General features: G+C 45.3%; 1 protein-coding gene and 2 long non-coding RNA genes across 4 annotated transcripts in view; 2 read left to right on the top strand and 1 right to left on the bottom strand.

Annotated features, from left to right (window-relative positions):
* PLD1 (phospholipase D1) overlaps positions 1 to 21,849 on the bottom strand; it is a 135,764-nt gene that overhangs the window by 99,095 nt on the left and 14,820 nt on the right. Inside the window, exon 1 of one of the 2 annotated variants that reach the window (XM_081190053.1) lies at positions 17,865 to 18,148. The exons of the other annotated variant lie outside the window; for it this stretch is intronic. The gene's annotated coding sequence lies outside the window, so the exon portion shown is untranslated. Of the gene's footprint in view, positions 1 to 17,864; positions 18,149 to 21,849 lie in introns of those variants that run through there. 2 annotated transcript variants of the gene reach the window in all.
* On the top strand, positions 7,449 to 21,487 carry LOC308585215. Its single transcript, XR_014007160.1, has 4 exons — positions 7,449 to 7,543; positions 11,085 to 11,221; positions 12,453 to 12,529; positions 21,160 to 21,487. It is a non-coding gene; the product is annotated as an uncharacterized lncRNA (long non-coding RNA).
* On the top strand, positions 7,559 to 10,477 carry LOC308585175. The gene is made up of 2 exons (XR_014007114.1): positions 7,559 to 8,341; positions 9,702 to 10,477. It is a non-coding gene; the product is annotated as an uncharacterized lncRNA (long non-coding RNA).

Genomic DNA, 21,849 nt, shown 5'->3' with positions numbered 1-21,849 from the left:
AGAATGTTAGCCGCTTTGAGACTCCTTTGGGTAGTGATAAAGCGGGATATCAAATCAAACTCTTCTTACGAGCCAGTGGCTTTTACGAGGCATTCCACATATAGCATCTAAAATGTCCTTGAATTCTGTTCACTTCCTTATATACACAGTTGTGGGAAGTGTTCATTTATCATCGATATAGAGCACATTTGCAAAGCCAAATTGGACACAGCTGCTTGTTCAGCCTATCATCGCTCCTACGATACCTGGGCTGTAAGTGGATCTCTCAGCCGGCCTTGCAGTGCTCTTTGTACATTAAGCAGTGGGAAAGTGTTTAGAAAGGTCGAAAGCACAGTCAAATTTTGAGATCAATAGACTGACAGCAGGAACTCAAGCGCCGAGCACCCACAAAACCGAAGCGATTTACTCAGCTCTACAGATTCAAGCTAAGAATACCAGAGGTGAAGGTTATTGTGCAGTTTGCTTGATCCTTTAGATATAAAAACCAAATGTGTTAAGCTGGGGAAAGTCCAATGGCTGAGAGCTGTTTCCATAAGATAAAACAAACATTCCTCCTAATGCTCACCTCATGAAAGAAAGCAAGGTTGAGCAACTTTTGCTTTCAAAAGTGCTGGGCCCAATGGAATGCTTAGCGAAGAGGTTTCTGAACTGCTTGGCTGGGGAAACCTGATGTTTCTGGGAAGCTTAGGCAGGATTTTTCAAATGAAAAGGGCAGAAATGGTAGATAAGTTTCTGGGGGAAAGGGCTAGACCTGCTGCAGGAGAGAGTTAGTGGTTTAAAACTTTGATTAATGTTGCGCTTTGTTTTAACCCACCTTGAGATCTTAAGGCTAAGGATGGAATATTAATAATAGTAGTAATAGTAAAAAATACTCTAGGTCTCACATTTCTTCACATGGGGCTTGGGTGAGGCGTCTCAGGCTTGCCCAGTGCCATTTATGACACATATCCTTCCCTGACCAGCTGTTTGGTGTGTGTGACTATGCGTGTGCATGAGAGAGGGAGAGGCAGGGAACACCGGGGGCCTCCTACGCCTGAGTTTGTGGGAGGTGGGAAGGATAGAGGCGCATGTATTTTCCCACCCCTCCAGCAGCATCCCAAGGGGTTGGCTACCAATTCCATGCCCTCTGGATCACCTTTCAAAGGCATCCAAGTTGCTCTTACATTCTCACTTGCTTGTTAGTAATGTCAGTGCCAAGAATGATTGCATGAGAGAGAGAGAGAGAGAGAGAGAGAGAGAGAGAGAGAGAGAGATATGCAAATCCACCTTCGATGGAGCAGTCTAAAGGCATTCAAACCAATCTATCAGTGATGGTGTTTTCCCAACGAAAAGGCACCTTGGTGTAGAATAATTCAAGATACAATTTGTGGCATCAGTGTTAGATAAACCAAAAGTACTATTTCTGGGTAAATAAAATGATACACACTTTAAATTCTTTAAATTCTTGCTATATTGAGAACAGATCTTGCACAAACACAAATATATATACATATACAGTCATACCTCATGTTACGTTTGCTTCATGTTACTTTTTTCAGGTTGTGTCCCGCGGCAACCCAGAAGTACCGGAAAAGGTTACTTCCGGGTTTCGCCGCTTGCGCATGCACACAAGCACCAAATCACGCCTCGCACCTGCGCAGATATGGCACTTCAGGTTGCACACTTTTTATGTTGCGAACAGATCCCGTTCGCAACCAGAGGTAACAGTGTACATACATATATACACAAAAAACATACACGTATGTTTTAATCTCCCATCAAATCCCAGAAAAACTGTGCCTTACGTTTGAGTTAGCACTTGTGATTTTTTCCCCCCAAAATCAGAAACGGTTTTCCGAAAAGAAATAATTATCCCAATCTCTCTCTCTCTCTCTCTCTCACTTATGTCTATAATTGGCCACCATGCCATACCTAATTTTAACAAAAGGGGATACATTTTTCTCATTTGGCTTTTCAGCTTTAATAGATGCAATTAAGCACTCAAATTCTGTATTTCCCTTAATTATGATATGCGGGGGGGGGGGGGGGACAGGGGACGTACAATATCTCTTATCTGACCCAGGTGACATAATGCCACCCATTCTATCAGCACTTTTATAGTTAACAAAAGGATATTGTACGGTTGTCAGATGTCAAATAGCGGAGTCTAAACAGATTATGATGATTAGATCATACTAAACGGATACACACACCCTAACAAATTTGGAGAATATATACATGTTTTAAATGGATTTTTAAAAAAATGGTTAAGGGGAAAGATAAGGCAAATACAGTTTTTACATGGAGGTATACCAGACTGATTAAATACTTACTGAGTTTATATTACAACTTTCCATGGGCACTAGGGAGCTATAGTATTTCTGTTCCATGTGAAGTCTTTTGGGAAGTAACTGCAATTTGCTACTACAGGCCAAAAAAGCAGACCAACTAGACACCATGCTTAATCTCTGCTTCTCCTTTAACTAATTACAGGTGGGAAGCGATGAGGTGCCAGAAATCACCATGAACACCTCCCTCTTCTCTTACAATGGCAATGGCGCCCACCTGAGAAGCAGGGTTTCAGCTGGGAAAACAACAACCCTGGACGAGCCCAATTCTATCTGCAACGGAAACACAGGAAGAGGGCAGGTTTATTGGGATTACAGTGGTACCTCGGGTTAAGAACTTAATTCGTTCTGGAGGTCCGTTCTTAAGCTGAAACTGTTCTTAACCTGAAGTACCACTTTAGCTAATGGGGTCTCCCGCTGCCGCCACACAATTTCTGTTCTCATCCTGAAGCAAAGTTCTTAACCTGAAGTACTATTTCTGGGTTAGCGGAGTCTAACCTGAAGCGTCTGTAACCTGAAGCGTCTGTAACCCAAGGTACCACTGTACTTTTCTTCACAGTGAGATTCAGGTTCCCTGTTGCCAGTAATTAGTTAGGGAAAAACAAGATAGACAGCTGCCTGTTACATATTAAACAAATGCCTAGGTTGGCCCTTTAGATCAGGACATCAGGACATGGAAACAGTCATGTTTTGGCCACAGCTTCCTTGGTAATGGGTGGTTAATATCCCCTAAATACTGGTTCGTGTGAGCAAATGGTTTCCTGACACTTCGTAGAATTGCAGAATTGGAAGGTGTTAAGTTGTGGGTGAACATATCAGACGACACAGCGATTCTTCAAACAGCTCTTGTTTATTCACAGGCCAGAACAGAACTGAACTGAAGGGTTTAGCCAGCCTGCTTATATAGAGCTCCACTAGAACGCAACAGTAACCATTTCCTGCAACTATCCAATCACTGAACGTCACTTTCAATCCCTTATTTGCATATGTGGACCTGAGTGAAAACTATCTACAGTATCCCCCTGCTGGCCCAGGGTGAGAACTTCAGTACATAACAGAAGGGACCCCGAGGGTGAACTAGTCCAAACCCCCCCCCCCATGCAGGAATCCTGCCCACAGCTGTCCCTGGGTGCGCTTGGACTACCAACGTCCTGATTAACAGCCAGACACACTGACTCTTTGCGCCACCTCCAATAATGTCGGGGACAGATCCACCTTGCGAGAAAGGGCGTTCCACTACTTGAAAACTTCACTGAGTGGATCGGCGCCAGCAGCAAAGCATTCCCTGCATATTGTAGGGCCCAAGATGGTGAATGCATCTCCTGTGAGTTTTGAAGGCGACATCAGGCATAGCTTGGGAAAGCAGGGCATGCAGGCTTGCCATAGGCATATGGTAAGCCACTGTGAGAGCAGGACGCTGGGCCTGATCCTGCAGCGCTTCTCTTAGGCTCCTTAAGGCCTCTCTCTTCTTTGCACACACAGAGCAAGGGGAGGTGCTGTGCAGAAACGCCACCTTGCCTTTGGAATATGCAAGCGCAGAAAATGAGGCCACATGCACCCCATGCGTTTAAAGCCAGGCATAGGCAAACTCGGTTCTCCAGATGTTTTCAGACTACATTTTCTGTCATCGCTGAGCACTGGTCCTGTTAGTTAGGGATGATGGGAGTTGTAGGCCAAAAACATCTGGAGAGGTGAGTTTGCCTATGCCTGGTTTAAAGCACTATGATGCTATTTTAACACTCATGGCTTCCCCCCAAAGAATCCTGGGAGCTGTAGTTTGTTAAGGGCTCTATTCCCCTTCCCAGAGCTACAATACCCAGAGTTCCCAGGGAAGAGGGATGGATTGTTAAACTACTCTAGTTTAGCTCTGGGAGGGGAATAAGGTAAAGGTAAAGGGACCCCTGACCATTAGGTCCAGTCGTGACCGACTCTGGGGTTGCAGCACTCATCTCGCTTTACTGGCTGAGGGAGCCGGCGTACAGCTTCCGGGTCATGTGGCCAGCATGACTAAGCCACTTCTGGCGAACCAGAGCAGCGCACGGAAACGCTGTTTACCTTCCCGCCAGAGCGGTACCTATTTATCTACTTGCACTTTGAGGTGCTTTTGAACTGCTAGGTGGGCAGGAGCAGGGACCGAGCAATAGGAGCTCATCCCGTCGTAGGGATTCGAACCGCTGACCTTCTGATCGGCAAGCCCAAGAGGCTCTGTGGTTTAACCCACAGCGCCACCCGCGCCCCACTTGGGAGGGGAATAGGGGTCTCCTAATAATTCTCAGCACCCTTAACAAATTATGGCTCCCACAATTCTTTGGGGGAAAGCCACAGGTGTTTAAAGCGTTAGCGGTGCTTTAAAAGTATGGTGCAAATGTGGCCAAGCTGTGAGTGAGCTGACGGCTAAAGCCGGATTGGCAGCCTTGCACATTCTCCTGCCATTCCTTTTCGCTTAAAGTCCACTTGTATGGTTTGTAAACAAAGCAGATTTAATCTGCTTCCATGACCAAAAGGGAACCAAACCCAACTAGTGCTGTTACTCCTGGAACTTGTCGCCACTCTAAGAAGCAAGGAGCACACTGCAGGAGTTAAACTCGGATGTCCCCATCTACAAAATGTTGAGGTCCTCTGTTCCCACACATACGCCACCAAACATAAACACTCTCGCACGCCTGGGAGTCCGCAGAACATTCTTCTCCCCTCTTCCGTCTGTTTAGACAGATGGTTTCTCTGTGATTAGAGCACCTCCGAAACGCAGGCAGAGAGTGGGTGAGTTGTCTGACAAATGAAGAGCAGGGTCTGGGATTTGATTATATAATTTTTCACTTATGTTGTTTCATCTGCTTTTAATTGAGAGAAAACACCCACAACATTCTGGGGCCCGGGGAGGGGACTAGGCATCGGTGGGTTTGGGAAAGTGTCAAAACCAGAAGCAATCAGAACAATAAGCATGAGTTTCTTACTTATATAACTTAAGTTGTGTGGGCAGCGAGCGCCGCAGATATGCACCCTCCCCGTACCTTGAGAAGTGGCGCATGCAGCATTGGCCAGCATGCATGCATGCATGCATGCTCCCTGCTTTGCCGGCCTCAGCAATTCAGCCAGCGACAAAGTTGTGTATGTGGGTGTTATGTAGTGAGTTGAATAGGATCCAAAATGCAGCAGTCTGATTGGTCCTAGAACAATAGGATCCAGAATGCAGCAGTCTGATTGGTCCTAGAACAATAGGATCCAGAATTCAGCAGTCTGATTGGTCCACAGGAGCCACCCAATCCAGCTCCAGGTGGAAGTGAATCCGCAACCTGATTGGCCTGCAGGAGAATCCCGGAATTAGCCAATCACGTGGGGCCCATTGTGTAAAGAATGTATATAAAGCAGACATTCTGGGGGAACTTCCATTCCTCCTCACCACTATGAGCTGAATAAAGAGCATGAAATCCACTCTCGACTCCGAGTATATTTCAGTGTGTGTACATGTCTTTCTCTTCCCACTCATTGCAGGAGAAGGGACACAAAACTACTGGGGAAATAAGGCAGAGAAGCCAGCACTTGGCAAGCTTTGCCACCTAAGCCTCCTGTATCAAAGAGTGCATTGTTGCTGTGTCAATGCAATCGTTTCACAAAATCAAAGCCAAACTATGCAGGCATTCACTAGGCAGGGTTTTCAAACGATGCTCTGGGGAAGCACTGTAGCTCGGCGGTGCACAGGAACCTCTAGGAACATAGGAAACGGCCTTAACACAGAGTCCGGCCATTGGTCCATCTGGCTGGGGGATGTCTAAGCGGCTCTCCCAAGTTTTTAGCTAGGAACGTTCCCAATCCTACTTGGAGGTGCTGGGGATTGAAGCTGGGACTGCACACAAACTTCTGCCACACAGCCCTTCCCATACTGAGCTACTTCCTGTGGAGAGTGCATGCAAAGGTGCCACACACACCCCAGGTCTTGTTTATGGCCTCCAGTTGGATGAACATGTGTGACTTGGTGGGAGAATGTGGAAGGAAAGTTATTGTCTGTCAGTTCCATTTATTGCATACAGCCAAAGGCCTACATTAGTACGCGGGTGGTTTAAACCACAGAGCCTAGGGCTTGCCAATCAGAAGGTCAGCAGTTCGAATCCCCATGACTGGGTGAGCTCCCGTTGCTCAGTCCCAGCTCCTGTCAACCTAGCAGTTTGAAAGCACGTCAAAGTGCAAGTAGATAAATAGGTACCTCTCCGGCGGGAAGGTAAACGGCATCTCTGTGCGCTGCTCTGGTTTCGCCAGAAGCAGCTTCGTCATGCTGGCCACATGACCTGGAAAAACTGTCTGCGGACAAACGCCATCTCCCTCAGCCTGTAAAGCGAGATGAGCACCACAACCCCAGAGTCGTTCACGACTGGACTTAACTGTCAGGAGTCCTTTCTCCGCCCGCGGCTTAATAGTCAATCGCTCTTCCCAGAGACTCTGGGAATTGTACCTTTGTGAGGGGACCACGAGTCTCCTGGCAACTCTTTGCACCCTAAACCAACTTCAATCCCCAGGATTATTTGAGGGAAGTCACGACTGTTTATATATTTATAGCAGTATCATACCACTTTAGTGAAGATAGGGTCTGAGTCCAGCAAAAAATGAGGTAGAAGTTGCTGGGCAAGCTTCATAACAGACTCAGCTAGGGGGGTCTAGCGGCACCATCCATCATTCTGACAGCCTATTTCTACACACATTGACTTTAGGCCCATTTTGTTTGACAGGATTTACTTATTATTATGTATGCTCGGGGTAGCAGTCTGGCAGACACAACGGGACACGACATGAGAGCTGCAATGAAAATGGAACATCTGCTGGGCACTATGATTGATCGCCGCCGCAAGGTGGAATACCGAGCAAAGGCACGGCTGTTTTTGCCTCTGCGGGCAACCTCTAAACTGGCCCCAGAGGCTTCGCTCATGTGAAATTCAACCCTTGCTGAAACCCTGCAGCCAGTGCTTACAACCGGTCCTTCCCCCCCCCCTCCAGCAGAATAGCCCCCATCCCTTTCAGGGGAATCGCTTGAGGGGGGCGGGACAAAAGTGGGTGGAGCAAGGAATGCGAACCTTGCTTTTGTACATTAGACTAAGCCAAAGGCTTCTACACATTTATTCCCCACCGCCTCCCTCCCTCCAGAACATAAGAACGTAAGATTAGCCCGCAGGATCAGGCCAATGGCCCACCTAGCTGTCAGGTGTCAGAGGATCCAACCCCCCACAGTACATTACCAGGAACTGGTAAGACAAGGAAAGTTCTTACCAGCGCTTTTTATTCAATATTCACAGAGAGAGGCTTAGACAGGCAGCCACTTGGGAGTCAAGTGAGTCTCCACCCGCTCCCTCTCTCCCATTATGCATCATCAGTACAGGTGCTGAGATTGCCTCTGAGCTCTCTGCTCTCCTACTTTCAATGCCCGCCAAGTTTTTTGGGGGGAGGCGTCTGGAATGCTTTCTAAAGACACTCTGTCCTTCAGCTGTTCCCCCTCTGGTGCTCCTTCTTCTTCCTCCTCTCCCATTATTTCCCAGCTTTTCCCCTCATCTGCCTCTGAGCTTTGATCTCCCTCAGACCCCTGTTGTAATTCTGAACTGCCTCCTTCTTCTCTATCTGCCCAGGCAAGCAAGAAGTATTGCGGATGTGGCGTTCGTACGGAGCCCCCAGTCGTTTCACGGACTATTGACCCATACACCACTAATCCGCTGCCACCAACCAGGTCCTCCCTGGAAAAATCACTTCAGTCTCAGTCAGGTTTTCAAATTAAAAAAGAAGAGTGTAGTTTATTTCAGACACAAACAAACTTTAACGGCATTCCAAACGTTGTTACTCTTTACTTTCTTAGTCTTATTTTCCTCTCTCTATCTCTTCTACCTTCCCTCACTCAAAAGCACTAACTGTCTCTATTTCCAACTGCCTGCCAACTGCTTTTCCAACTGCCTTTCCCAACCAACCAACCCACTAAAACCAACCAACTACCCACCAACAACTAACTCACACCTCGGGCTAAGCCATTTTATAAACAGGTAGGCTCCGCCTCCGGCTTTCCTATTGGTCTACATTTTTAACCCTTTCTCTCTCCCCTGTACAGACATTTTCTAAACGAATGGGCAAACGCCACAGCTGTATTCAAAAGACACATTTTAACCAGGCAAAAAGCACTCTGTGAGGGCTCTATCCTGAAGTTCACATTGAGTACGCTACTGTATGCATGTAACACCAAAGCAGGCCTGTCTTCAAGGTCTACTGTGCCTGACACTTATAGGCAGGCCTGAGGACTCATGACTCAACTCTATTTCATAACTGTAATTATTCCAAGATAGCATCTTTCATTTTTGGTAATGATGACTGGACTTCCAAAGAAGAACAGCTTTCCAAAGTACTTTACTCCTCTCCCCTCCCAGCCGCCGCTCCTGGATTTGGGATTGAAGTTCAGGTGTGGAACTCTGGCAGGAAGAAATGCAGTGAAATAACCTCTCCCTCTTCCCCAATCATAATAAATTATATTTTATATTTAAGCTAGTGATACTCATGGGAACAACACACAGCAATGAAATCAACTGTCTCCATGCCTGAATTGTGTTAAATTAGTTCTAAAAAGAGGAGAGGATTGGGCCCGTTAGACTGTAAAGCTCCTGGGAATAGAAAAATGTCTTCAAGAAAAAATGAAAGGAGGAAAGAAAAATTTGAAGAAGGAACAGGTTGAATTCTAGAGCCTAATTAACCATGGGCTTATGATGTACGACAGGAATATCCCCATTTACAGATGTCTGAAGGTCTCAGTGAGAATTTTATAAACTTGCCTATGAATACTCAGGTACCAAACACTATATAAATTCAAAACATGTAATTTGGAATGGAGTGTTTAGAGATGGGTGAGAAATTCAATTCGGCTCATGAACCTATATCATTTGTACCTCCTGAGACAATAATAAATTTCCAGAGCAGTTTTTACAGTTCTATCAAAAATTACTGATTTGGTTATACTATTAGAAATACATAGACGGATAATTATGAAATTATTGTGAGGTTTAATAAGTTGACTGTTTATATTTGGACAGCCAACTTTTCTGCTGTACTTTATTGGAAGGAGAAAAATAATCATTTCCTTAGTAACAATCTAGACAATTTATTTAACTCAAACAATAATATTATAGCATATGTATACATGTTCGTTAACTGATGTGGTTCAAAATTTTTTTTTTAAAAAAAACAACTTAGACTGAGTTTTAGCGCACATGAAAAACTTAAAACAAATCCTTATTTCCTTAAACAGAAAACTATCTTTAGAAAGATTTTTCCTCCAAAAGCATTTTATTTTAAACATTTGATTTATTTTTTATTTTTTTAAATCGTTGATTTTTATCCACCCTGCTTAAAGTACAGGGCGCTTACTGGATCCCCCCAGGAAGGGAATACCATAGCCTTAAGTCCTGGTGCAAACGTCTTGCTACAAAAAAGGCAGAAAAATTCATTCACACATTGCGCTCCTGCCTCCTACTGCAAGGTGATCCCCACTTTCAACTCTGAGATATGGATCAGCTTGGGCTTTGAATTCTGATCCACCTGTGGCCAGCTGTAGCTCATTCCCAATTCTTGGCCACATATTTTTGTTTCTACACTGGGCGACACAAGTGAGATCATTTTCTTTCTTTTCCACCCACATATAAAGAGGAACAAATAACCATTAAACTCAGATTTTGCTCGAAGAGATACACATAAATACTGTACACAAAGAGTTACAATCCAGTTTTGCAAGCACTGGTAAAACGGGGAGCTTGAAAGACGCCAACTTCCTTCCCAGGTGAAGGTATGGGCATCATTTCAGCAAAAGGTAACACTTTCTGCCCACCCACCCCAACTCGTCAGCAAATATGTATATAAAAGAATATCGTCACTAGCTAGTGTTGACAACTGATAGTAAAAGAAGGTGGTTCAAGCTCCTGATGGTATCTCAGGATTGTCAAGTGGCTTTCTCAGAATGACACCAGACATCTGTTCTCTGTTCAAAGTCAGTCACCTTCAGCCCAGTAGAGCAGAATCCATTATCTTCTTCTTCTGCTGCTGCTGCAGGAACTGGTCCCTCCAAATATTAAGACACTGCTTTCCCAGAAATTAAACCTCAGGATTCAGCAAGCTCTGAGCTTAGCTGCAGACTCTCACAGATTGCCTGGTCTCGATTATTTACATCTTTCTCTGTGTATGTCTCTGCAAATCCTGTTGGTTGGTTGTAGCCATCTTTCTTTTTCTCGTGTTTGTTGTGCTATAAACTGTTGTTGGATCTGAACAGCCTGGACTTGGGCTTTGTATGCACTATACAGTGGTACCTCAGGTTAAGTACTTAATTCGTTTTGGAGGTCTGTTCTTAACCTGAAGCACCACTTTAGCTAATGGGGCCTCCCACTGCTGCTGCGCTGCCGCCGCCCAATTTCTGTTCTCATCCTGAAGCAAAATTCTTAAGCTGAAGCACTATTTCTGGGTTAGCAGAGTCTGTAACCTGAAGCGTATGTAACCCGAGGTACCACTGTACCTTTAAAGCACATTTGAAGCACATTCATTCCCTCAAAGGAGTCTGGTTGCTGTTGTTTACCCCTCAGAGAGCTGCAATTCCAAGCAACCCCTAACAAACTAACATGCCAAATCGTTTCGGGGCTGTGCTGTGAATGTGCTTTAAAGGTGTTATATGCATGCGAACAGACGGAAATGCTGCAACTTGAATGCCTGCTTTCCAGGGTCCTTGTGTGAGCAACAGTCTCTTTCCTCAAACAGGGCAATTTTCTAGACTCCCTACTGACCAAACGTTTAAGAGCATTTTAAGAAGTTCTAAGAAGGAGACACTCACATGCAAGCAGAACTACAGAGGAATATGGGACAAAAGGAAGAACTCATCCAACCCCTAGTAAAAGGTAAAAAGGTAAAGGACCCCTGGATGGTTAAGTCCAGTCAAAGGCGACTATGGGGTTGCGGCGCTCATCTCGCTTTCAGGCCGAGGGAGCTGGCATTTGTCCACAGCTTTCCAGGTCATGTGGCCAGCATGACTAAACCGCTTCTGGCGCAATGGAACACCATGACTGAAGCCAGAGCGCACAGAAATGCTGTTTACCTTCCCGCCACAGCAGTACCTATTTATCTGCTTGCACTGGTGTGCTTTCAAACTGCTAGGTTGGCAGGAGCTGGGACAGAGCAACAGGAGTTCACCCCTTCGCAGGGATTCGAACCACCGACCTTCTGATTGGCAAGCCCAAGAGGCTCAGTGGTTTAGACCACAGTGCCACCTGCGTCCCCTATCCATTTCCTCCATGCAATACATAATTATATAAACGTCTATCATGTCACCTATCAAATACTGCAACTGTTCCTCATGGGGTGCCAGGAACTAGGGTTGGCTGTCAAGCATACACCCAGTGGCAAATCCTGTCACATACAGGACAGTAGTAAGAGGAGGAAACCCTGCTGGGTCACTCACTAGTGAAGGACATTCACAAACCCTTGAACCCACCCACCCCAGAAGCGAAAGGGACACTGTGCTCTACAGCCTTTTGCAGGGACAGGTTCTTCTGCATCAGCAGCTACACCTATTCTGGGGGTTTTTAGGATAAGCTACGGTTTGTTAACTTTAGTTTACAACTGCTCATCATGTTATATGGCTTCAAGTGATCCTGGGGAAAAGAGTCAAAATAGATTAGCTTCACTGAAATCCAGTTCAATAACTATATTCAATGAGTAAGACAGATGAGACAGAAAGAATACAGATGTTCTAAGCTTAAGGTGGAGGCTCAAAACATATTCCAAATTGAAATGTGCTAGCACAACACAATGTTTTAACCGTAACATTATATCTGTCTGTCTGTCTGTCTGTCTGTCTGTCTGTCTATCTATCTATCTATCTAATTAACCACCAGCTCAGTGCATGGCTGGGCAATGTTTGGTGATTCTTCACCTGTGCATTCATCACACCGTAACAACATGAATGGATTTATATTGCAATTTTTTTATTTTAATGTTTTTGTAAGCTACCCTGGGAACTTGTTGAAGGAGACTATAAATCCCTAGAATCAATAAATAAATGCCGCTGCTCTCAAGGGGCCAAATACAAGTTTCATGCATTTATTTCACAACATATTTTCTTAATTCAAGGGTCTGCAAAGCCAACCATCGAGTTTGAAACATGCCTCTTCATACGCAAACTCTCAAGCTGTGCAAAAGAAGTACCAGTAAGCACTGTTGTTGTTGTTGTTGCAAATGGTGCAGTCTATTTGCAGAGGTGTTTTTGCAGAGGTCTTCCGCTGTTTTTGGACTGTAACTCCCATCATCCCTAGCTAGCAGGACCACTGGTCCTGTAAGATTGTTTTGTTTTGTTTTCCAGCTCCAGAGGATAGGAGGTACAGACCAATGGCTTCAAGTTACAAGAAAGGAGAGACCCTACCTGCCTGCGGACTGTCTCACCAGGGCGGTGCATGCTCTGGTTATCTCCCGCTTGGACTACTGCAATGCACTCTACATGGGGCTACCTTTGAAGGTGACCCGGAAACTACAACTAATCCAGAATGCGGCAGCTAGACTGGTGACTGGGGGCGGCTCCCAGTACATTTCTGAGCACAATTCAAAGTGTTAGTGCTGACCTTTAAAGCCGTAAACGGCCTCGGCCCAGTATATCTGAAGGGGCGTCTCCACCCCCATCATTCTGCCCGGATGCTGAGGTCCAGCGCTGAGGGCCTTCTGGTGGTTCCCTCGCTGCGAGAAGCAAAGCTACAGGGAACCAGGCAGAGGGCCTTCTCGGTAGTGGCACCCGCCCTGTGGAACACCCTCCCATCAGATGTCGAGGAAATAAACAACTACCTGACATTCAGAAGACATCTGAAGGCAGCCCTGTTCACGGAAGTTCTTAATATTGGGACATTTTAATTTATTTTTAATCTTTGTTGGAAGCTGCCCAGAGTGGCTGGGGAAACCCAGCCAGATGGGTGGGGTACAAATAATAAATTATTATTATTATTATTATGACCAAACATCAGAAAAAACTTTCTGACGCTAAGAGCTATTCAACAATGGAATGGACTCCCACACAAGGTGATGGGCTCTCCTTCCTTGGAGGTTTTTAAGTAGAGGCTGATGGTCATCTGTCATGGATGCTTTAGTCTGAGATTCCTGCATTGGAGTAGAAGACCTTCAAGGTCCCTTCCAACTCTATGATTCTATGAAATATGTAATACAGTGGTGCCTCACAAGACGAAATTAATTCGTTCTGCAAGTTTTTTCTTCTTGCGAGTTTTTCGTCTTGCGAAGCATGGTTTCCCATAGGAATGCATTGAAAATCAATCAATGCGTTCCTATGGAGACCGTCCGGGGACAGAGGGGAAGCGCCGCGCGCCTTCCCCTCTGTCCCCGGACCTGTTTTAAAGCAAGGGAAGGGGCAGCAGGGAGAATCGCTTCTCCCCGTTGCCGCCCCTTGGTTCAAAAGGGGTCGGGGAGAGAGGGGAAGGCGCGCGCCTTCCCCTCTGTCCCCTCTTTTGAAGCAAGGGGCGTAGGGGAGAAGATCGCTTCTCCCCGTTGCCACCCCTTGGTTCAAAAGGGGTGCGGGGAGAGAGATTGTCCCCGGAGATTGTGGGTCTGGCAAGGGGGAGAAGTGATCTTCTCCCCGCCGCCCCTTGCTTCAAAAGAGGTCTGGGGACAGCGGGGAAGACGCGCTGCGCTTCCCCGCTATCCCCGGAGCTTGCGGGGCAAGCTTCGTTTTGCGAAGCAAGCCCATAGGGAAATGCGTCTTGCGAAGTGGCTAAGAAAACGAAAAACTCCTTCTAGCGAGTTTTTCATCTTCATCATCTTGCAGGGCACCACTGTATTTACATGAAGAGTGGTGGACCAAAACACCTTACTTGAGAACAAATTCTAACATCAGACAGGAGAAAGACCCATTAGAAACAGATTGCACTAGTAGGACTACAAGAAGTTCTGTCAGGAGGACTTTGTGAAATATTGAAAAGAATTATTAGTTAAGGACAATTAAAAGTAATAGAGAAATTAAGAAATGCAGAACAAGTGATAAAGAACGGAAAATCTTCAGAGGTTGTTGACGGAAGTTATAACAATCTTATAAAATATTGTATAAGAAGTTATGTTAAATGATTGTTGGAATTGATATGTTAAAAATTAATATATAATAAAAATAAATAAAAAAGAGAAAGACCCATTAGAAATCTGTCTTTGCAACTGCTCTCAGGTCTAGAGCTCCTCAGTTTTATGGACTGGTGCTACCCTAGACCCTAGTGAGCAGGAACATATTAAAACAAAACAGCAGCAGACTGGAATCCATTAACAGCACAATTCCCACCTTGGAGAGCAAAAATCACATGTGTAGTAGGTAACAAGGCCATTTCGGCTTATTGGCTGGGGGTTTGGAACTCAGTGGTAAAACAGGTAAGTGGCAAACAGAAGGGTCCAAGTTCACACCTGGGAAGCTCCTCTTCAGAGATTTCCTGCCAAGCAAGCCTGAAGGCAGTCTTAGTGACCTAAAACTCCCCTAGGCTACCTTGGCAGACTTGGGCTGTTCCCTGGTTATCTAGAGAAATTCCAGGTTCACTCCACTCCAGCAATAAACAAGAGATAAAAGTGAGGCTGACACTTAGACTCCCTTTTTCTTCTTCAAAAGTTCTATTAAAGGAATGGCATGCAAGTAATTTAATAAGCGCATTGCTCCCTGTGCAACTTGGGAGGCACCAGAGGAGACAAAAATGCTTAAGGGATTATTTTCTGAGAATTTCTTTTTTAAAAAATAAAAATAGAATCCCTGTTATCTTAGATAACTCTCTGCAGAGTCAATTAACTCTGGCTCAATTCCCACGTTTGATGCTCAGAGAGTGGAACTCCTGCAGGGATCCCATGAGAAAACAGTTTGCATCTATTTTTTCCCTGATAAAGAGCTAATAAAAGCTAAAAACACATTGGTTCCCCCCTCTTTTATTGCTTCAAATGCTCATGTTTGTAATCACTGAAAGGTAAAGGTAAAGGAACCCCTGACCATTAGGTCCAGTCGTGGCCGACTCTGGGGTTGCGGCGCTCATCTCGCTTTATTGGCTGAGGGAGCCGGCATACAGCTTCCGGGTCATGTGGCCAGCATGACTAAGCCGCTTCTGGCGAACCACAGCAGCACACAGAAACGCCGTTTACCTTCCCGCTGGAGCAGTACCTATTTATCTACCTGCACTTGACGTGCTTTCGAACTGCTAGGTTGGCAGGAGCAGGGACCGAGCAACGGGAGCTCACCCCGTTGCGGGGATTCGAACCACCGACCTTCTGATCGGCAAGTCCTAGGCTCTGTGGTTTAACCCACAGCACCACCCGCGTCCCTTGTAATCACTACATCCCCACTAATAGGATGTCACCCTTTTGCACCAACTGCCCCTGATCACATGCACTTGAAGTGTTTATGCTAGAACTGGCCATTCACGGAACTCTTCCTGAGGTAAATGTGCTGGCTAGGAAGCTAGGACTCTGCTTACTTTCCAAATAATTACAAAACTAATCCCAATATATTTTTTGTATAAGCATGTGTGTGTGCACATTCTCTCTCTCTCTGTCTCTCGTCTGTCTCTGTCTCTGTCTCTGTCTCTCTCTCTCTCTCTCTCTCTCTCTCACACACACACACACACACACCAGTTTTACACAGGAGTCAGTCCCAGGCCTTGCTCCCAAGAATTGCACTAATGAACCAGGTCTGCTGGCAAGTCAGATGCATGGACAGACAGCAACTTGCAGAAAAGAATCCTTAGCATGTCCATAGCAGGTTTGAAAACACACCTGCATATCTCATAGTGTCAACACCTGGGAGACTTTTAGGGAAGACACCATTTCATGACGCCTACATCTCTGTGGTGGAAGAAACCCGAGGCCGTTTAAGCCAGGTCACTAGCACCACAGACCTGAATCACCCAGGTAATCCTAAATGGCCAACCCCATGCCATTGCCTGTTTATATAGATCTAAGATCTAGCATAGTCCCTCAGCCTTGACAGTTTCATCTGCATCAATAGCCAGTCTTTATACCAACAAGATGCAAGGGGTAGTTTCTATGGTCCTTCTCCATGTTCGCCTCTTGTACCCTGTTATCAGCCATGAGGTAGGCGAGGCTGAAGTCTCCAAGGTGACTGAATGTGTTTCATGGCTGGGTGAGCTTCTGAACCCAGGTCTCTAACTACTAGAGTGTCCTGCAGAGACCACCCTATCAGGAGGTCCATTCTGCGCAGTGTCAGAATCATGCTTTCAGTCTGGCAGCACCTGTCCTGTGGAACTCCCTCTCAACGCACATCCCTATGGTCTTTTTGGCACCTGTTAAAGACGTTCCTGTCAAGAGCCCATCCATATCTTCTTCCCAGTTGGCATCTGTCTTTGAATTGATTTTATGCATGCACTGCTGTCGTTTTAATATATTGTCTTTACACATGCAATCCTTTTAGATGCAGCTGTTTTGCATAAGTTGATATTGATCTCTTTATACATACCTATTATTTTAAATTCCTTTGGGATGCCTCAAGGGAAGAGATTTGTAAACAACAACAACATTGGCTCTCACCAAGAAGGCCACTAGGCCCTCTCTCGATGGTGCCAGATTGTTCTCCTTCCAGGCCTTTGGACCTTCTGCTCCATGCACTTAAGGACATAAGAAAAGGCCTGCAGGATCAGACCAAAGTCTTATCTGGTCCAGTATCCTGTTCTCACAGTGGCCAACCAATTTGCCTAAGAGGATCCTGCAAGCAGGGGACCAGGATTCCCAAGAGGTAGGACATAGCCATATAACTTCTCCATCCATTCTGGGCTTGAGCTTGCTAGCACTTGGACCTGAGGAATCAACACAAGTTTGCACATTTTCTTCTTCACAGGAGCAAGTTGTGGTTACAACAAAATGACTGCTGGTTAAACCAATAAGAACGACCATCAGACATTGTACTGTGGCTGCCCACTCTAGTGACGAGAGGGAGAGAAAGAGAAGGACTGGCTCTCTTTGCCTGGCAAAGGTCTTTGAGGGTTTATCAGAAAAGTTTATTTCATTAAGAGCTATCCATCTTTGCCCATTTGCCGTCTGAAATCTACAGAGGTTTCGGATCTATACATTCGGGCACTACATAGCTTCTAATAAGCCCATTACATAATCTTTTAAGAGGCCAGCCCCTTGCAAAGGAGTTGTTCCCCTTCCAAACTTCTGGGGTGCTCAGTGCGTTGGGAGCGAAGCCAAATCAAAAGCAAAGCGAAACCCGGCAAGAAAAGTCATTTTAAATCGTACGTGCTGAAACTGAAGGTGACAGATAGCCTTCCAGAAGAAATTTCCATTTTTAATCCTTTAACAGCCAGATCCCTGCCATCGTTTACATTGAAAGCAACCCCTCCTGTTCTGCAAAAATACCCAATATAAAGTCATCCTTCTCCCCTTGTTAGCAGGCAGGAAGCTGAAGCTTCGACTGCCTAGGGCTGTCGCCAGCTCCATGACAGCTTGGCAACAAGTTGAGAGAATCAACATGGACAGTTGACATATACACGTAGAAGTTTGAAGTTTACTAACCTTGTGCCCCGAGGGAGGAAAGCGACCCATTGTCCTTCTGCTGTGTTTTTTTCTCCTTTTAAAAAAGAATAGCCAAGTACTCTCCTTCAGTGTTAAGTTAAATGACCATGCCAGTGTTCAGGAAAAGGCAACTGAGCTCCCAGGGTCTCTTCAGAAACTGGGAAACGGCTTCTAGCTAAGTGCTTCTTTAGCTCAGAGATCTTGAGCTTGTTCCACAGAGGCAGTTTAAGGGAAAATCCAGCCCACGAGATCCTTCAGCCTATGAAGTCGAGCTGATCAAAGGGAAGCCACTCCCCTTTGAGCCAATTCGAATGGGAGGGAGGCAGAGAGGGAAAGCCACAGTCTGAATGAGCTTATTAAGCCCTCTGTGTTTTGCCACTAGACACTCTCTCTCAAAACCCAGGGGAGCATTATTATTTTTTTAAACGGTGCAGGTAGATGAACTTCATTGGAGATATATTCATCTGCAATGGTTACCCACATCTCTTCAAGGTATTTGTGACCCACAAAGCGCAAGATTCTGCAGCTTGTTTACAATGCAAATGAACTGTATTGTGCATCCCTTTGAAGACGGCTGCAGGGAATATGTTATTCATTCCACTGCATTTTAACCCTCTTTAAAGTCAAGCAGTTCGCAGTGAAGAAGGCTGCAATTTTCAATGCTTGTTCAGTGTCGGTTCCTACAGATCACATGCCGCTGTTGTAAAACCAGGTGTGTCTATCGTAGCCATTTAAACAGTCGGTGTTTATTACCCCAATTGCAAATGCAAAGAGGTGGGAGAAACCTAGAAAAGGACTTGATGCAATTTTTCATTACGGTGGCTGCTCAACTCTTCCCTCGACAAAGCAACAGAGTCACACTCTGGGTACAGAATTCATATCATTCTTAACACAACCATGCATATTACAGTGATCATTATTTAATGTGCTAGGAGTTCTTATTTAGGCTGCAACCCTCAGCACATGTATAGCAAATCCCATTCACTGAAAATTCACCCAAAACAAAGTGTGCATAGGATTGGAGCCTTTCCAGAAAGCAACTTTCACTGAGATCTAGCAGACTTCAATAGCGATGCTTGAGCTTCGCTTCCTCTCTCAACAGCTACTTCCATGACAGGTACAAAACCCACAGTCCATGACACCCAGACCGCTACGAAAGTCTGAAATAAGATGTTTTAATTCTAATAGCTGAAATGTCTGCATTAACAGGTTGAAAGGCTTTTTACTGCTGTTCTTACTGTCCTGTTATCTTTCTGGGTTTCCCTGTTCTTTTCCTTCTATTAAGCAAGAACACTTACAGTGTCTTAGGGAGCAATCTTAACACACAAGTAGGGGGACGTGGGTGGCGCTGTGGGTTAAACCACAGAGCCTCTTGGGCTTGCCGATCAGAAGGTCGGCAGTTTGAATCTCTGCAACGGGGTGAGCTCCTGTTGCTTGGTCCCTGCTCCTGCCAACCTAGCAGTTCGAAAGCACGTCAAAGTGCAAGTAGATAAATAGGTACCACTCCAGCGGGAAGGTAAACGGCGTTTCTGTGCGCTGCTCTGGTTCACCAGAAGTGGCTTAGTCATGCTGGCCACATGACCAGGAAGCTGTACGCCGGCTCCCTCGGCCAATAAATCAAGATGAGCGCCGCAACCCAAGAGTCGTTCATGACTGGACCTAATGGTCAGGGGTCCCTTTACCTTTACCTTTAGCTAGTGTAGGAAAAACCATCATAAATTAAGCCTGCCTAAAGTACACAAGATCCAAACTCTGTTCAGCAGTGGGGATAAAGTTGGCTGAGCTAGCCAAAGTCTGGCAGAGGGAAAACAAGCAGTTAAAATAATAAATAAATATATATATTACTTATACCCCGCCCACCTGGTCGGGCCTCCCCAGGGTGTCTTCCAACAAGTTGTTTTAAATATTAAATGTTGCTTTAGAGTTGCAAACCACATGGAAGCCATTCTGGCATACAGGCAGTATGTAAAATTAATAAAGAACAACCACAATAAATTTAGAAACTGTGGGGGGCATGACTCCTACTCCCTCCCCTCATTTCAGACCAGTGGCGTAGCGTGGGTTGTCAGCACCCGGTGCAAGGCAAGTAATTTGCGCCCCCTAACCTGTGGATTTGCGCCCCCTAACCCATGGATTTGCGCCCCCTAACCCTAACCCCCAGATGTTGCGCCCGGTGCGGCCCGCCCCCCTGCACCCCCCACGCTACGCCACTGCTTCAGACCACAAGTATGCCCTCTCAAAAAACGATACAGCCATATTTCTTGCCTACTCATTGTTACTGCAAAGGCTGGGGGGGACGGGAGATCCCAGCACCCTCAAGGTGTCATTGGACTCCAACTTCTGTCAACCCCAGTTGTCATGATTGACAGTCTGAGATAGGGATGAGGAAGAACTTTGGTTTGGCTTGCATTTAAAGGCAAACATGTATCATTTGGTTTTGAAACAATACAAGTACTGAAACGCAGTCGCCCTTTGAAATTCGCATTTCTCCTAATCCCACAACGCACTTCTGCAGCGAAGCAATGTATACAAAAATGTTGCAGCAAAGTGTGCATAAGAACAAACAGGTTTGGTGAAAATAACATACAGAAATGCACTAAAGCAGGGCCAAAAAAAATGTATTAGACAAAATTACATGCAAAAATGTGTAATAATTCACACTTAAAGAGACAGATGAATTTATTTGTGGGTTTTTCTTGTAGGCAGGGATGAGCAAAACCGGTTTCTCTCAGTTTCTTTTTTCAACCTTCGGTGCAGTTTTGCACATTTCCACATCAGTTTGTGAATTTATTCTTTTACGTCCTTGTGAAAATTCACCAACATTTCATTGCAAATTTCTTCTAACGTAAACATTTTGGGTGCAGTGTGCATATCTTTGCAAGGAATTTACCCTAATGTAGTGCATTTTTGTACATTACCTTCACTGATTCAAATATGTATCCGTCTTGGATTTGAATTGGTTTTATGTAAGTTTTGTTGTTGTTTCAAACTGTTTTTGTATCTATAATTGCTTCTTAAAATTTGTTTTGTACATTCTTTAAACATGTTATCACATTGCAAATCGCTTCGGGTTGCCTCATGGGAAACTATTGATAAATGAAATCTATAATAATAACAGCTTTTAAGCATACTCTACCTAGTGCATGTGTTTTTGTACACAATACTTGGTTGGAGAATTGCAATGGAAAATTTGGGACTGTATTTTGACTCCATTGTTCCAGGAGTTAATGAGACAGATTCACCTTTAAATGCTAACTGAATAGAAATTCTCCCCCCCCTACACTTCTGATTGTAGTCAGAAGCTCTTTGTGCATGAAAGACTTTTGGAGCAGTGGCATAACATCACTGGAATCAAAATACCTGTCTGTATCTCCACAACCCTGATTTAATTCAGATTTACCCTTTCCTGGGGGGGAAAGCCAATATGCAAAAGAACCTGGTTGCCAAAGAACCATTTACATTATCTCAGAAGACTTATTTGCAAATAAAATACCGTTTAGATGCATCCTCAATCTCAGCTCTGCGTTCTTGTATTTTCCCCACCATTGTTTTTTTGTGTGTTTTTTTAGTTGTTTAGTCGTGTCCGGCTCTTTATGACCCCATGGACCAGAGCACGCCAGGCACTCCTGTCTTCCACTCCCTCCCGCAATTTGGTCAGACTCATGCTGGTAGCTTTGAGAACACTGTCCAACCATCTCGTCCTCTGTCATCCCCTTCTCCTTGTGCCCTCAATCTTTACCAACATCAGTGTCTTTTCCAGGGAGTCTTCTCTTCTCATGTTACTGCCACGGTAACAGATTGAGGTTGAATCCTGACAAGACAGAAGTACTCTTTTTGGGGGACAGGGGGCAGGAGGGTGTGGAGGACTCCCTGGTCTTGAATGGCTTAACTGCACCCCTGAAGGAACAGGGGCGCAGCCTGGGAGTCATTTTGGACTCACAGCGGTCCATGGAGGCGCACATCAATTCTGTGTCCAGGACAGCTG

This window comes from Podarcis bocagei (assembly GCF_964188305.1).
Source record: "Podarcis bocagei genome assembly, chromosome: 4".
Taxonomy (NCBI): Eukaryota; Metazoa; Chordata; class Lepidosauria; order Squamata; family Lacertidae; genus Podarcis; species Podarcis bocagei.
The sequence above is the reverse complement of the archived record's forward strand: the minus strand, read 5'-3'. Positions and strand labels throughout refer to the sequence as shown.